The following is an 8,926-nucleotide window of genomic DNA, read 5'->3' as shown; positions in this document are numbered from 1 at the left end:
AATCTTGAGGGTTCTGTTCATTGTGTGGAGTGTGTTGAGGACACAACTGTGTTCTACTAGCATGAAATGATAAACAGATTTTGTGGGAATCCTTGGTTTTCTGTGCTTCAGAGAGGACAGCATGATGGCAAAGAATAGCTGTCCACTATTGGCCCAATTTGCATTGCTACCCAAGACCTTCTAGGAATGACTTCAGGGCTCTGTGAGACATACCATGTGGCCTGGAGGCTAGTTTTATTTGTGGGTCCATAAGTAAGTATGAAGAAGAGCAGCTGGTCCCTTGTTCCTATAGAATGTTTCATATTCCCAAGCATTATTAAGAGGCAGCTGGCCTCTGGTACCTGCCAAGGAGCCTGAGTTCAGAATTCGGTAGGCAGGTGTCACTGGCTGGAAGACCTACAGGTGCCAGGTGGAAACCATATGGTTCAGAAACATTGGGTGTGAATAATAAGTAGTTGGAGAGATTACAACACCCTAGAGAGATGTACCTGCTAAAGGTACCTGCTAAGATATTCCCATGCTATGGCTGTGTAGGATGAGAAGGTACAGAAATTGTCAGGACCTTCAGAGCTATTATCTATCCTACGGTCAATATCACTTGCAGGACAATCTATAGACATTTTGTGGATTCCCTTAGATTCAGTGAATCAAGTCAAGGCTATTGCTGTGCAGGCAGGAAAATGGTTGAGAGAATGGAGATCTAGGATTCCAGAGATGTGGGTTTTGTGACTTATCCTGTGTTCTTGGTGACTCCCATTGAAAGAGGTTTATTATAGGGCTGCCTGTAGGATTTAGCTTGTCCTTTCTATTTTCTTAAGGTGGACTGTGTCATTTATTTGAGAACCCCCTTCTAATGTAGTCATTTATTCTGTAAGTTTCCCTGTAAGTAGTACTGTATCAGCAGCATCCCATAAATTTTGATATATTGTGCATTTGTTTCATGTAAGGTAGAATTTGTTTAAAACTGGACTGGAAAAGTTCTAACTTTATCTCTAGGGACTTCTGAATATCTGGCTTTGACCCTTTGCTAAGATAAGGACAGCAGGATTTATTTTGTGTTGTTTGATATCCAAAAATCCTGTGACGACACTAGGGTCACTTTGATTGCTAATGGTAATGTTTATGCAGTCTGGCTCGACTGTTACCAGAAGGGCATAAAAATCCCTGCTGGTATCTTCTGACTTGAGCTCTCCTCAAGCCACAGTTCACCACTCAGATGTCTGTGGCTTAATTTGGAAGTGAATCACAGCACTGTGTGAATAAGAGTCTGGGAAACTGCCTGGAGGTCTCTGACCCCCAACATAGTCTTGCATTTTCTTTGTCTTTCTATGTCACCTGCTTTGCTTTATTTTTTTTGTCCGCGCTGTGCGGCATGTGGGATGTTAGTTTCCGAACCAGGGATTGAGCCTGCGCCCCCTGCAGTGGAAGCGGGGGGTCACCAGGGAAGTCCCTTCCATGCTTTGCTTTTAAGAAAACCTCATAGGAGTCCGTTCTGTGGAGTCTTGTAAATATCTTCAATTATAATACTTGTGGGGACTTCCCTGGTGGCGCAATGGTTAAGAATCTGCCTGCCAATGCAGGGGACACGGGTTCGAGCCCTGGTCCGGGAAGATCCCACATGCCGCGGAGCAACTAGGCCCGTGAACCACCACTACTGAGCCTGCGCGTCTGGAGCCTGTGCTCCGCAACAAGAGAGGCCGCAATAGTGAGAGGCCCGCGCACCGCGATGAAGAGTGGCCCCTGCTTGCCACAACAGGAGAAAACCCTCGCACAGAAACGAAGACCCAACACAGCCATAAATAAATAAATTTTTTAAAAAATACACTGAGGGGATGTCAGCCAAGAATATGGTTCCTTGGCTGCTTCCCACTCCCTGTTCTAGCAAAAATATAGCCATCAAGGAAGCAGCTAGAGGATATTAGAGCTGTAGATGGCACCCCATGATTCAGACTGATACTGTAGCTTTTATCTCCCTCCCTCTGAGCCAGCTGATGATTGACACCACAATAAAACCGGAGACCAGGGAATTCCCTGGCGGTCCAGTGGTTAAGACTGCGCTTTCACTGCCGATGACTCGGGGTCAATTCCTACAAGCTGCGCGGCATGGCCAAAAACAAACAAAACGGGAGACAGTTTGATGTGAGGCATGATGTTATGGATCTCCTTAGTCAGCTCTGTTGAGGGGGGCTTAATGCTGGGGAAAAAGGTAAGGATTATTCAGAAGAAAGGTAACAATATAAATAAGATGAAAGAAACCTCAGAATTGAATCAGAAAAAAATGTTCAGGTGGTTTGTTAAAAGTGACATTAACAAGAAGATAGATGGAGTGGCTGCTAAAATTGTGATGGATCACTGTAAAAAAAATAGGTAATCTGTTCAAATAACTGGGACAAATTCAATTCATCCTAGTCTTAACTAATTTTTTAAGCATTAAGATTACAAAAAGGAGGAATCTAATCTTTTCAGAACCTGTTCTGATTATAACCAGCCAGGGAAATGTGGAGGATTATGACTGAGCAATAGGCAGGCCAGGGTCTCATGAACTCCAGATGGGACCTCAAGTTCACTTTTATTGATATTGGTAATACAAAGACGTGAGGGCGTAAAAAAATTTATAGTTTCTAGGCCCTGATGATCAGTGTATTGTTATAACTTAAATAGCTAACAGAAATCTTAGAGGGCAATATAATTACAGAGATATGGTAATACTATAGAAGGCTTGCAGGTGAAAGCATGGTTTATGAAGGAATTTATGGGCAGACATTATGTATGGTTGTTGCCTCACTCTGACTGTAATGCATTACTGGAATTAAAATTGCCAATAGGAGTAATAATATGATTAGTAAAGATTTAAGCCAAGATCCTCCTGAACCAAACCATTTTCCTAGTATTTCCCACAAACTGGTATCAATCAGAGTGGAAATTTGATTCTTCATATATTGTAAGATGGGTTATCTTAGAAGACTCATCAGGGACTTCCCTGGTGGTCCAGTGGTTAAGACTTCACCTTCCAATGCAGGGGGTGTGGGTTCAATCCCTCGCCAGGAAGCTAAGATCCCACATGCCTTGCAGCCAAAAACCAAAATATAAAACAGAAGCGATATTGTGACAAATTCAATCAAGAGTTTTAAAAAAAATGGCCCACAAAAAAGAAAAAAAAAAAGACTCATCAGACTTTATAAAAACACAACATTCATCATGGATCATAGCACAAGTTCCCCCTTGGGAAGCAGTTGATATATAGAGGGCCATGCAATTCTGTAGGATCACTTTTATCATGGAGACTTCCAAATTGAGCAAGCTAATGGCTTGATTACTATCGTTTAAGTCTTGCTGGGCGAATTTTGTTAAAGCCTCTGTGAATAATGAAATCTTCTACTCTAAGTGAAGGAATAAATACTGTGGCCAAATAATCATGCTGATAGAACCCAGTGAGCCCACATTAAAGGCAAGTTGGCACGGGCTGTTTCTGAGGCTACCCATAGATGACTTTAAGCCCAAGGGAAACCAAACGTGCATCTTTCTAACCAACTCAGGAGGAGCCAAGGCCATAAACTTGTTCCATAAATCCACTGGATCCCATTAGGAACGACCCAATATATTTAACATCCTGCGAAAAGGAATATTTAGGGTCCAGGTTAAGAACAGGTATCATTTTTAAAAAATTAGATAATACCCTTTTTAAAAATAAATTTATTTATTTATTTTTGGCTGCATTGGGTCTTCGTTGCTGCTTGCGGGCTTTCTCAGGTTACGGTGAGCGGGGGCCACTCTTCGTTGTGGTGCACAGGCTTCTCATTGCAGTGGCTTCTCTTGTTGCAGAGCACAGGCTCTAGGTGCATGGGCTTCAGTAGTTGTGGCACACGGGCTTAGTTGCTCCGTGGCACGTGGGATCTTCTGGACCAGGACTCGAACCCGTGTCCCCTGCATCGGCAGGTGGGTTCTTAAGCACTGTGCCACCAGGGAAGTTCCAGAACAGGTATCATTAATAGGCCATGTTAGAGGGTCCCACTTAGTGATATTGGGAGTGGCTTACGCAGCACTAGAATTTCTTCTAAGATAAGTCCCTAAGGGCTAGCCAGTCTGAACCCTGGAGAGGTGAAATCCACTGGGGTAGTCCAGAAGTGCTGGACATAGGTAATTGGTCACAAACCCAGCAATTGAATTGAATTTTTGAAACTTGCATATTATTGAGCCCAAGGAAAATAAATTTGGTTCATAAGGAGAAGTCTGAGCAATTAACAAAGTAATTAGTATACAGGCCTGGTCTGGCATTTTGGGTCAGCTCTCTATTTCCAATGTTGTCTTCTCATCCTGGTCTGGTAGTGCTGGTCTCATTTAGTTGAAGCCAAGTGTTAGAAACAAAGACTTGCATTCAGGAGAGGTGGCCTGATATGGCCCCTTCCAACGTGGCTGTAAAGAGTCCTTTATCTGATGTCTTTTTCAATATGCATAATCTCCTGGTTGCAGGTCATAGGGCATTCGACCTTCATCCAAAGATAGATTACTGTGTGTTGGGCTGCACCCCGCAGGCCTGCAAGCTCTGTACTTTCCCAGCCTCAAGACTGAAGAGAGAGCCCAGAGTCAGTGACAGAGATATCAATGGTTTATTGGATAGGAGATCTTACAAGACTGAAGTAAAAGGTCCTGGAGCAACATCCCACTGTGATAGCAGGCAGGACATGGCAGCAAACTTCGCTACTTGGGGGAGAAGGAGACTACCATTTACAGGAGGAATTGACGTCAGGTTGCCTCAACAGTTACCAGGGAGACCAGCAGATGAGGCCGGGGGCAAGCACATAAGCAGTTACTGATTAAGTCCTATAATTAAGAGGATTGGATAGCCGTGTGAGTGAAGCAGGGACTGGTCAATCAGGGGATGTACAGAGAACAAGAACAAGCCAGGGTTCAGCAGCCATCTTGAATGGCTTGACTGTAATAAGCTTCAGAAACAAACTTAGAATATCCTTTTAATAATTCAGTTAAAATTTACAATAATGTAACAGTAATGAGGAGCCATCCAGGAAGTGAGTCTCAGACAATCAAACAACACTAGAATTCAATAAGTATCAACAAAGATTGATACTTATATTGGGGACTTCCCTGGTGGTCCAGTGGCTAAGACTCTGTGCTCCCAATGCAGGGGGCACAGGTTCGATCCCTGGTCAAGGAACTAGATCTCACATGCCGCAACTAACATGCAACTAAGAGTTCACATGCTGCAACTAAAAATCCCGCACGCCACAACTAAAGATCCCGCATTCTGCAACGAATATTCCGCACCAGCAATGAAGATCCCACGTGCCGCAACTAAGACTCGGTGCAGCCAAAAAAAAAAAAAAAAAAACCTCATATGTTGGGCTTCCCTGGTGGCGCAGTGGTTAAGAATCCACCTGCCAATGCAGGAGACACGGGTTTGAGCCCTGGTCCAGGAAGTAACCACATGCCGCAGAGCAACTAAGCCTGTGCGCCACAACTATTCAGCCTACGCTGTAGAGCCCGCGAGCCACAACTACTGAGCCCGCATGCCACAACTACTGAAGCCCCCGTGCCTAGAGCCCCTTCTCTGCAACAAGAGAAGCCACCGCTGTGAGAATCCCTGAGAAGTCCGCTCATCGCAACAAAGAGTAGCCCCCACTCACTGCAACTAGAGAGAGCCCGTGCGCGCAGCAATGAAGACCCAATGCAGCCAAATAAATAAATAAATACATTTATTTTAAAAAGAGATAATTAAGTTAAAATGAGGTAATTAGTGTGGACCCTTATGCAATATGACTGGTGCCCTTATAAAAACAGGAGATGAGGATACAGATGCGCACAGAATTAAGACCATGTGAAGAAAGGAAGATCACTATCTACAAGCCAAGGAGAAAGGCCTCAGAAGGAACCAGTGATGAACCAAGTCCAGATTTCTTTTTTTTTTAATTTTTTAAAAATTAATTATTTATTTTTGGCTGCATCGGGTCTTTGTTGCTGCATGCAGGCTTTCTCTAGTTACTGCGAGCAGGGCCACTCTTTGTTGCGGTGCACAGGCTTCTCATTGTGGTGGCTTCTCTTGTTGTGGAGCATGGGCTCTAGGCGTACAGGCTTCAGTAGTTATGGCACGTGGGCTCAGTAGTTGTGACTCCCAGGCTGTAGAATGCAGACTCAGTAGTTGTGGCGCACGGGCTTAGTTTCTCCGCGGCGTGTGGGATCTTCCCGGACCAGAGCTCGAACCCGTGTCCCCTGAATTGGCAGGTGGATTCTTAACCACTGCGCCGCCATGAGGGAAGCCCCTGGAGGCTTCGTCTTTTTTTTTTTTTAACATCTTTATTCGAGTATAATTGCTTTACAATGGTGTGTTGCCCCTGGAGGCTTCTTAAAACACTGGTACTTGGACCTTTCTTCCAAGGTGTCTGTCAATAGGTCTGAGTTCAGAACTGAGAATTAGCATTTCCAATGGGTCCCTAGGTGATGCTAATGGATAGGGCCAGTGCAGAGATGAAACTGTGAGAAGTTGTCTCAGAAAGGCCAGGCTGCCTGCCTCTCAGCCCCAGTCTGTGGGGCTGTAGATATGCAGACTCTAAGAGAACAGCAGAGTTAAGTTTTCTAATGGACACCCAGTGAGAGTCTCTGCAGTGAGCCAAGCAGGCCAATGGCTAAAAGGACTGGACCTCCTGAGGACACCTGTGGGAGCCCCACACACTGAAACCTTGTAGCACCTGCTTCTTTTGCTTAGAACTGTAATTAAACAAGGAAGCCATTAGACTGAGGTGGCTCCAATGTTTTAACAGCCTTGTAAGCAAAGGGAAACCTGAACCAGAGTAAATTCTTGTAAATGCCTCCAAGGGAAGAAATAGAAACTTAAGAACAACTGATCAAAAACAGCCCACTAGGCTTTCCCAAATAAGGCTATGCCTTAAGCTAGAGCCAGTCAAATAATTTCCTTGTTTTGTTTCCCTTCCTGCTCTGCAAGTCTTTCCCCTAGTTTGGTTTGGGGCTGTCCAGTTTGAACTGATGTTTGCTCAAATGATCTCCTCAAAATTTTAATGTACCTCACTTATCTTTTAATAGAACAACAACATAAAACCTCACAGGGCTCATCCTTGCTCAGTGGTGCTCTTATTAAGGAGTCTTCCTTACTGCTCTGTGTAATATTACATCCCATCCCCTCTGCTCAGGAAAATCGCCTTCTCTCCTTGTTTCCATTGCAACATATTCTAACATACTATATAATTTAGTATTTCTTATTTCATGTTTCTTGTGTTTTCTTAAACATAATAGAAACTGCACAAAGGCAGATCTTTGTCTCTCTTGTGCCTGAATTCCTCACATGCACCTAGAAAAAGATCCTGAAAATCCAGTTTGTGCCCGATGATCATTTGTTAGAGCAGTGAAAAAACATGACACCTCAATTTCTCTCTTACTTTTACTATTCCAGGCACTTTTTTTTTTTTCCCGTGCATCGTGCAGCATGCAGGATCTGAGTTCCTGACCAGGGATTGAACTCATGGACTGCCAGGGAAGTCCCTATTCCAGTACTCTTAATGTCCTCTTTAACTATCACTGCAAAGTAGTATTGCTCCGTGTTTTCAGGAATGAAAGAATCACATTTTGGAGATGAAATTCACACAATTATTAATGTTTAGGACAATCACATGCTCAGCTTGATTCTATTATTTTTGACTTCACAGTGCTTTCTTCTAAACATGTCTGAAATTTTTTCACCCTTTACTGATGTGTCCTTAGAGCTATTTCTGCTGTCTTTAAAGAACTACATAAACATTATTAACTTCTTTCTGAAATGCACATTTTGCAATTGTTTTTCTGAGATAATCTCAACTCCACATACAAAACGTCATACCAGGGCCTGCAGAAATAATCATCACTTCCTAGCAGAAAGATGAGATCATGGGGTTCAGATACCCTTTTATTTCAGGGTTCACGTGCTGCCTTTTGCATATGTGCTTCAACTGAAAAATCACAGCTTCTGTGCATTACCCAAACTAGCATCAATTAAGTTGCTTTTTGTTTGATTCCTAAGAGGAATTGCATGTATCTGGGGATATGGATAAAAAGTATTACATGGATAAAAGTGTTCCTCAATGAGTGAGACAATCCCTAACTATGCAGGCAAGAGAGAGGTTTTGCGTGGAACCAGAAGCAGACCTTGTTGTCCATCTTTTTCGGGGTGGCCCACCATTTGTTCAAAAGAAAACCACAGGCTCAAAATGGGTTACTTATGATAGGCCATGACACAAAATTGGGCCTTGATACCCAACCTAATTGAAGCTTCAACTTTCCCTGGGAATGTAGCCTTAACCAGTCAGTTAAGACTGGTTGGCACCAATGAGGTAATCTGTCACATGGGGCCTCTCCATCCCCCCAAGGGAAGATGAGGTAACCTGGCACATAGACCCTTTCCATTCCCCAAAGGTAGGTTACCTAAGCCTTAAATCATCTTTTTTATTGATGACTTCCTCGTTGTACCTTAAAAAAACCTTTCCTGTTCTGTAGCCCTTTGGAGCTCCCCTCTACAGTTGGTTTTTTTTTTTTTTGGTTCTGAAACCCGGTGTTGAAGTGTTTTTTTGTTTTTTTTTTTTTAACATATCCCTCTTCTTTCTTGCCAGTCAGGACCTGAATGAGATCTTTTCTATTGTTCTTAACCAATCACACTGAAACTCACAAAAGTGACTCTAATGCTTCAGGCTACAAGTATCGGAGAGCAGTAACATCAATTTTCCAGCTATGCATGTACTCATTTATGTCTGAATGGCTCTGTCGAACGATGTGCCGCTTACCTCAGTTGTGGACTGAAGAGGAACACACAACCTGAAAGTTTCTAGTTTTATTCAGGGATCTTACTTAGGACTATAGCTCTGGAGACAACCTTTCAGATCACTCTGAGGAACTGCTCCATAGAGGTAAGGGAGAATCCAGGATATAG

Source organism: Phocoena sinus, chromosome 19, assembly GCF_008692025.1.
Source record: "Phocoena sinus isolate mPhoSin1 chromosome 19, mPhoSin1.pri, whole genome shotgun sequence".
Lineage (NCBI taxonomy): Eukaryota > Metazoa > Chordata > Mammalia > Artiodactyla > Phocoenidae > Phocoena > Phocoena sinus.
Note: the sequence above shows the minus strand (reverse complement) of the source record.